Below are 9,506 nucleotides of genomic sequence, written 5' to 3' on the forward strand. Positions count from 1 at the left end.
GAACAGCACACCCAAGCTGATCCCACAAGTGTTCAGTGGGGTTGAGGTCAGGACTGCTGGCAGGCCATTCCATCCTCTCCACTCCCAAATTCTGGAGGTAGTCTCTGATAAACCCTGCTCTGTGGGGGCGACCATTGTCATCTTGGGGGATAGAGTTCGGTCCCAGACTGTGGAGATATGGGATTGCCACTGGTTGCAGAATTTAATCTCGATATCTTTCTGCATTGAGATTGCCTCCAATGATCAAAAGCCTCGTTTTTCCAGTGATGGAGATGCTGCCCCACACCATCACACTGCCTCCACTAAAAGATGGTACTGTATCGGTGCAGCAGCTGCTGTAACCAGAATCTGGACTTTTCGCTGAACATAACATTCCTCCACATGATCAGGTTCCAGTGCACGTGTTGCCAACACCAGCGCAAACAGGGCTGGCGGTGAAGGGCAGTCATGGCAGGTCTCCCAGCAGCCCTATGAGACCAGAGATTGGCTGCGTGCAGTCCTAAGTGCTGACAGGATGAGGAAATGGTCTTCTTGGGGTGCCATCTTCTTGGGACGCCCACTTTGCAGCCTGTCTCTGACATCCCCCTTTATATGGTTCTTGGCCTTCAGTTTGCAGATGGTACTAGGGCTCACTCCAGATAATGCCGCAACTTGGTTTTGCAGAACACCAGCTTGAAGTTGCCCTATCGCACAGGCCCTATCTAGATCAGTCAAACGTGGCATGCTGATTCTTGGAGCAGACACCAACTGACCACTGTGGCAGGGCCCATTCTCACAGGTGCTGATTGGCACCTGATTGTCAGCACCTGGGGGTATCAAAAGCGCAAAACAAGAGTCAATAGCAACAGCAACAAAAAAAGCTGTTTGGCATTGGCAGAGAAGATTTGGCAAATATTTCATGGGTGCAACCCACATACTCAGCTCTGCTGCTCATCCCACAATTCAATTCAATTCAATTTTATTTATAAAGCCCAATATCACAAATCACAATTTGCCTCAGTGGGCACTACAGCATACGACATCCCTGTCCTTTGGACCCTCACAGCTGGAAAAACTCCCCCAAAAAATGCATGTTCCTTACAAATGTGGCACCATTTCAAAGGGCATAAACAGGCTTTCCAACGGTGATTTACTGCCAAGAAGCATTGTTACAACAAAGAAGTAATCTACCAAACACAAATTTCCTTACTTTTTGTGCTTAGTTTTTATATATACGTAACTCCATCAATGTGCAATGTGATAGTTTTCTGAGGGTTACACATTTCCACCACATCACTTTATTCAGGTCAGTGAAATAGAAGGAAATTGTTAATATGAAGGATGAAATTATAATGGAGAGGCTATTTAAAAATATTTAACTGTCTTAAACGTCTAACAAGTTCCAAGCTGCAAATGAGATCTAAACCTGATTCTGACATTTTACTGCTGATCACTCTGAAGTCCTGATGCAGGGCAAGTTGTAATTACATGACATCCAAACAATGGTTTGGTCAGCTTAGGTTTGTTGAAAAACCACTGATTGTTTGACAATTTTTATTTGTTTCTGCAACAACAATGGAGTGGCTAGAGAAATGATTATCACTGTACTGTAATTAGCTTTGGGAGATTATCCACAAGATTGATTGATTCCCATGTCTGTATGGTGAAGTGTAAAAGCACTGCCTGATGTGTTTATAACTTTAATACAGTATAAATAAAATCAACTATTTTGATATTCGCCCACAGGCTGAAGGAGTGACTCTTACTCAACAGTGGCTCGTGTCATGTTTATGCTCGTCCATTTTGAACGATGGGTCATCAAAGCATCTTGCTGGTTCATGGTGAGCTTGTGGGTGACTAATGAAGCTTACTTTGGTACAAAAACATCTCTTACAATGTTGACATCCTTGACAATGTGACCTGTTTGAGAAAAAGATGATCAAAGTGAAGAGGAACTGCACAGATTCAACCTCACACTCTCATCCTGATCCAGTGGCAGGACAGAGTCAAGACAGCAGCTCTGCAGTGCTGCCACCTGTGGAGTCCCAACTCCAGAGTTACTCCAGCAGTTTACTCTGATCTAACCATGATGCAACGATACTAACTGATCCACAGCATCTCCTAATGCTGGTGGGTTGTAAATGCCACATGTCTCGGGCCCAAAACAGGTCCATGTGCCCTGTAGTTTAGCATGGATAGTCTGTTTCTAACTGTTACCTGATCAGGGTTCCTGTGGTTCCTTAAAAAGTCTTAAAAGGCATTGAATTCATTAATTTAAAAAAAGGCCTTAGTTGGTAATAAACCGTCTTAAATTAATCTTATCACAATCTTATAATTCACCAAATGCCTGCCGCAGAAACATCACACAGATCAAGATAGCTGAACCAACACCCTCAAATTTTGTTTCCAGCCAGGATGCTTAGAGCAGTCTACTGTCTCGTAGCTAACTGTCGTGGTACTGTGGACGACATGGGGAAGTGCAGATTCAATGAAAACTGGCTATTTACCATAAAACCTCAATTAAAAGCCTAGTCCCAATTAAACGCCCAGTCCCATTTAGTAGCCCAGTGTGGCTACATATTTTGACAAATTAACACCTGTTTGAATTAGACGCCTGGTCTGGTTGCCAAGCAATTAAATTTTTTAATAGAAGTTAAGATGTGTAAAAGCGAGTTTTTGGCTACCTCAAATTTTGTGTCCATTCCTTGATTACCATGAAAGGGTTTTTACCAAAAGGGTTTTTCCTAAAAATTAATCCAACTTGTATTGTTTTAACAGGATAAAGTGGTGTTGTGTCAGTATGCCAGGTGCCGTTATCCTCAAGTGCTGTAACTCTTTCTCTCTCTCTCTCTCTCTCTCTCTCTGATGTGTTGTCTGTCAGAGCTAGATCAAATGAATGATTCGTAACTAATATATTATCTGAAGAAGAATTTTTATACAAGTAATATTTATACTGGTTTAAATTAATAATGTGATCGTTTTTCTCATCTTTGCTGAGCAACAGTTTTGTGTAAAAGGAATTAAAGAATTGTCCCATATAGATGCCTGTCCCAAATATAGGCCCGTTGATTTCAGTTATTTAAGCAAATAATAGCCCAAGCTATTAATTACAGTTTTATGGTGACCAAGATTTCATGACATGGCTGAAACCAGGACAAGGCAGTGCAAAAAGACTCGCTAATAAATGCCAGGTATATCCCAGTGCTCTTCTACCCTCGTCATCACCATGAGACAAAAAAAAGGTCATGTTTCATGTTACAATAAACACATGGGCAAAATTGGTCCTAACCCTAAGTAATTAATGTCAGTTCGTGTTTTTCCCTCCTTCAATTTTAGTGATTGGAAAATTGATCTAGAATTTCATCCTGAGTGGCATTAAAAAATATCCTAAAAAGTCTTAAATCTAATTCGCCTTAAGCTTGAGGAACCCTGTGCCCATTTTCCACTAACGTGGAACCAGTTCCGTTCCAATTCCTGCACCGAATGTTGGACCGTTCAGAGCATTTTGACCAAAAATAAATTGGTTCTGAACCTGAAAGTTGGTTCTCAGCTCGAACCAAAAAATAGCAGGTTTGTCTTGACCTGAAGTGCAAACCATGATAGGAGTGTCATATTCTATAGGAAGAGAGAGAAAAGAGGATAGAGAAGGCAACGACAGAGAATAGAATAGAAAAGAAAGAACTTTATTTATCCCAAAGGGAAATTCAGCTGTCCAGCAGCTCATAAAAGACAACAAATAAAATACATTAAAAATAAGTGCATGGGGCGTCGGTAGCGTAGTGGATAGTGCCGGCGCCCCATGTACAGAGGCACTGCCTCGCTGCAGCGGCCGCAGGTTCGAATCCGGATTGCGGCCCTTTGCTGCATGTCAGTCCCCACTCTCTCTCTGTCTCCCCATTTCGCTCTCTGTCCTGTCAATAAAGGCAAAAAGCCCATAAAAATAATCTTAAAAAAAATAAAATAAATAAGTGCATAAATAGAGATTAAATTAAAATAATTACATTACACAGTCCAGTCCAGTTGTGAAAATTTGTTAGTGTGTGTCTCACTGGATTCAGGACGTATTACAGTCTTATTGCCGTGGGGACTAAGGATCTTCTGAAACGCTCTGTTCTGCAATGCAGTGAGATGAGCCGACTGCTGCTGCTCCTCTGTCGCTCCAGGAGGCTGTGGAGAGGGTGTCTGCTATTGTCCATGATAGCTTTCAGTTTGTTCAATGTGGCTGAAGCAGCTGTCTCATTCATAGTTGGTTCATGCTTGTTTTTGGGTAAAAACAAATATCTGTAGTAACGAAACAAAAGTTTGCAGGTAATCAATGTAATCCACAATTTTGCTACAACTGTTTACTTTTGTTTGCATTGTGTATCACCCTCTGTTGATAACACATCCTTGATTACAATGGTTCCACTCAAAACAGGTGGAAACGCATGCTGGTTCACTAGATAGCTTTAAACTGGGAACTTTAAACATAAGTAGTTCAAGAACCAGAGCTAATTTGGTGTTAAAGGGGTATAAGAGAGGCACACAGCCCGTGAAGCTTACTCCTAAACTATAATTAAGCAATATCACACGAGAGGGAGTGATATTGTACTGTAAATCGCCACGGCTGTGATTCGGCAGCCTCGTGCCGAAGACAGTTTGACGATAAACAGTACAACATCACGACCCTGAGTGTGATATTGTTTTTATACAACAGTTCAACAACAGCTTAAACAGTAATGCTGGGGCGTCGGTAGCGTAGTGGATAGTGCCGGCGCCCCATATACAGAGGCGTTGCCTCGCTGCAGCGGTCGCGGGTTCGACTCATGTCATCCCCCCACTCTCTCTCACTCCCCCATTTCATTCTCTCCTGTCAATTAAAGGCAAAAGCCCAAAAAAATATTAAAAAAACAAAAACAAAACAGCAATGCTGAGTAAGGAAATGTTAAGAAAAGGTGACGAAATAAATTATTTAAGTATGTTGTGTAGCTCTGCGGAAAAAAACAGTTCCCCCAGTCCGTTTCCAGGCAATGCAGCACACACGGCAGGGACTCACAAACTACTTTGTATTTACATTGATCTGCAACTGTGTAACTTTGTCCAGTTCGGCTGATGAAACGTTGGCAAACCTGGATGTTGGCACGGCCGGATTCAAACATTCTTCTCTTCCTCGCATCTAAGTTCCACCACTGGAAGACAAAGGGGAAGGATGCGAGTATAAGATGCAAGGAGCGAAGAAGCAAGGAAATATGTCTATAAAGAACTTAAGTGTGATTTCCTCTGAAACCTCACCTGAGGCGACATCCGTTTGTGATGATAACGGCAGATAATTACAGGTGGTTCAGCTGTTAGCTTTATTAACAGCTATAGGAACTTAAAATGGAGTTTGTGTCTGCACATACATAATGTTTTATACATACATATAATAATAATAATAACTTTATTTGTAGAGCACTTTTGAGCTGAAAGCACAAAGGGCTTTTTGAGAATGAAGTACAAAACAAAAGTGATACTAATAAAACATAAGCATATACAAACATCTTCACCAACATATATGCTTAAGCACATATAGACCAGTAAGCGTGCATAGATATACACATAGCTGCATACGCACATACACTCCGATACACACAATAAGTCTATCAACTGTCGGAAACGGCCAATCTGTAAAAGCTTTCAGGCGAGATTTAAAGACATGAACAGAGTCAGCTGATCTGATGCTTTCAAAGCTCGGGAGCAAGAACTGAAAAGGCTCAATTACCCTTTGTCTTTTAACTTGGACTCTGGAACAGTTAGAAGGCCCAGATTAGCAGACCTGCAGGGCCCGTTTGGGTGGTACTGTGTGAGGAGCTCAGTTATATACCCCGGTGCCAGATCATTGAGAGCCTTGTATGTGATTAAAAGAACTTTAAAATGACTTCTAAAAGAGACAGGAAGCCAATGCGGGGAGGCCAAAATAGGTGTAATGTGTAAGGATCGAGTTGTTTTGGTCAAAATTCTAGCCACTGAATTTTGAATGATTTGGAGCTGATGTATCCACCTTATTTTTCACGGAAACACGGAGGCAAAACAGAACGCAGCCAGCTTCCGTTTTTTTGTGTGGCACTTCCGGTCCAGCACTCTTGACCACTGTGTAAATGGGAATCGCCTTGTTGTTTACCTTGTTGAGTTTAGCTATAGATATGTATATCACATTTTCACGTCACTATATCACCGTTTAGACTAATCTGATGTTTGTAAAATCTATAATCACAATGATCGAACAAACGTTACTATTTCGGTGTGCACGTTTTGTTTGTAATTAATAACATGGTTATCGTAGATTAGCTGGGCTAACTGTTAGCTGTTAGCCGTTAGCCGTTAGCGGTGTCTGTAACTCAATAACTCAAAAAACGGTCCATGAAAAAAATATTTTTTCCAGCGGATGTCTTAGTTACAACATGATTGAGCTAACTGGAGTAGTTTCATATCGTATCCGACAACGGGAAGCTTTTAACGGATGATGTCCTGATGTTAGCTTTGCTGCTAGTGTTAGCCGTCCCTGTCAGCTGCAGCCACTGACGCTTTCTAGACATCGTGATTTCCCAAAACTGAATAAATACCACACACAGCAACACAAAACTGCTTTGCTAGCTCAATCATGTTGTAACGGCTGGATGGTTGATGCGTACATGCTGATTCGGGTGCTATCAGAGCCGATCCGCCCATCTATGGCTTAATAATCAACTCAGTCAATAAAAACAACCCGTCCTGTGTTAGGAGTGTATGTCGCTGACAGAAAGAAAGAAAGAAAAGGAAAAAAAGCTGAAGCTGCTCAGGTAGAGAGGCTGTGTAGCCCGGTGTGTTTTTTAGATGCTAGTGTGACCAGAGAGTGCGGACTGGGACCATTTCAGATGGTCCTCTTTACCAATTTGACACAAAGGGGATAGCAGAGACGAGGTTTCCAAGTAATAACAATAAGGTTTATTAAATATGAATCAAAAACAAGATGAAAAACATTTTTTGTCCGCAGCCATAAACACACACACACACACACACACACACACACACACACACACACACCAATCAAAGAAACAAAGGACACAGCTTGAATGTACACCCCAACATAACTCACCACAGGAATGAGGAGCGGTGACTTTGCAGCCTGTGGATTTCCTTGGTGTATATATAGGGCAGCATGAATAAGCTACACCTCGAGCCCATTCAACCCTAATCAGACCTTCTTAAGGTGGCCTAACCTTAAAGGTGGCCCAGCCAAGCCTATAACACTAGTAACTGGTCATTTGTATTAGAAAGAGAAGCCAACTGGTGCCTAGCTGCGTTGAAAAGTGATGGGAAGGACTGTGCTGTGTTTGTTCAGTGAAAACACGGAACTGTAACTTTTGCTTTTGAGGTTTTACACTAGCTTGGAGGACTGATGCACATCTGATCAGAGATCATCAAATCTCTTATGGAGAGACTGCCTAAATTCAAGCCCAGCGTAAGCACTAGGTCTAATGTGTGTCCATGCTTGTGGGTTGGACCATGCACATGTTGGACAAAATTGTAGTAATCAGTAATGTTTAAAAACTCAGTTGCAGCACAATTTGAGGTGTTGTCAACATGAAAATTTAAGTCCCCAACAATCAAAATTTCATTTCATTAATTTACATCGGCTAAGGATTCAGAAAAATGTTAGGGGCTGGGAGTGGGCGTGTTTGTGGTATGCACCAGTAGGTTGAATTACTGTGCAATATGGATGTCACGGGAAAACAGTAGGGGGGGCTGATGCTTAAGACAGAGGCCTGACATGAAGCCAGCGAAGGAGGGGGAGGTTCCGGGGTGCGTGTATGCAATGTGAACAGTCAGTCACGTGGAGATGACTGTGAGGCATGCAGCAGGTTAGCCGCTAGCATTTGGCTACCCAGCCTGTTGGGGTGGACTCCGTCAGTCCTGAAGAGTGAGGAGTGATTCCAGAACAAATTAAAATTGTCAATAAAACCAAGCAGATTGAAGCCACGTTCTCCGGCTTTAGATTCTGGTGAATTGTCCTGTACCACGGGCCAGTGTGGGAATAGGACTAGAAATAAACATAGACTTTCCACAGTTATTTAAAATGTTAAAAAGGTTGTTAAAATCATTTTTTGACAGCTCAGGCTGCTGATGAGCAGCATCATTTGTCCCCATATGCGGTGTTGAAGATATGGATGTTTCTGGTCATGGAATTCCCAACTATTAATATGATTGGGGGGAAGAGGGGAAGAGGAGATGGCTGCTGAGGGTTCCCATGCCAGGAGAGTTGCTGATCTGTTTTTACACTGTGTGTCAAGTACTCTGGCTGGAGATGAGGTATCCGAGCAGGCAGGAGGTGCAGCAAGGCAGCGGCAGCAGACTCGTTGTGGTGGGATGCCCCTGCCAGGTCCAGGCAAGGAGGACTTTCAGAGGGTCTCCTTATAAGATGTCTTTCAGGATCTTAAAACGGGTAGAGGAAGTCGTCCTCCGGATTGTTGTCACAGGGTCCCATAGCGGTTGGAGAAGGATAGGTGAGGCAGAGAGATAGCCCGGTACAAGTATCTCTTGTGGCCACGGACCACCACTTCGGCCCAGGACGACTGGTGGTTGGGAGTTGACCAGGAGAAGAGTCGTGGACTAATGGAGGGATTCCACAGAGCTGTGTCCTGAACAGCTGCGCTAAGTGAAGCAAGCTGTCGAGACTGCCCAGAAGCCACCTCCATGAAATGGGACGGAGGAGAGTCTTTTTTCTTCAGCTCATCATTAAAAAAAAACACCAAATATCCTCTTTCAGGTTAGTGGTCTCTCTATTTGCTTTTTGAAGTAGCTCACAGTCCTGAGGAGGGCATTGTTAGCATGGACATTCGTCTCAGCTGGCAATCTTGAGTGAAATCAGTCACGGTGGTTTGAAACCCTGATGACCGGCGTCCGTGTCAGTAGCCAGGTAAGTCTCATTAAAAGATCATGGGTTATACAAACTTAAAACAATGAAAACAGCTTAAGATAAGGTCAAAAACATGTGGTTAAAATACACATTTAAAAAGTAACCAAGACAATCTCAGTATCTTTCAAACACTTAAAATTATTTATTTGGCCAAATGTTTCAGGGAAAATTGAAATTCTGTAACTCATCAACCAGACACTCAGGAATGACCAGCCTCACGTGTGACTGAATGTAAATGATCAGTGACGTAAAAGTGTTTCTTGCTGTCAGACAGACTCTGCATTTAACTGCATCAATAATACAAGTTGATGAGGGACATAACAGATCGTAAAGAGAATTTTTCTTCTAACAGATAAAGAAAGTAGTGTGTGCTCCTCTTTTTGTTCCGATTGTTGAGACTCACTTGCTAGATAGTGAATTAGAAAAAAATGAAATATAAAACTTGGGAGTGATACAATTTTAGTTTAATCTCTTATCTTATGAAACTCCAGTGATGTTGTGATGTATCAGATCAGTCCAATCAGCTGCAATGCTGCGCTGTCCAATCAACAAATAATATCCAATCAGGGGGATGTGTCCGTCAGAAAAGACTTCCATGGCTGCACTTGTGTAT

Source organism: Epinephelus moara, chromosome 22 (genome assembly GCF_006386435.1).
Source record: "Epinephelus moara isolate mb chromosome 22, YSFRI_EMoa_1.0, whole genome shotgun sequence".
NCBI lineage: Eukaryota > Metazoa > Chordata > Actinopteri > Perciformes > Serranidae > Epinephelus > Epinephelus moara.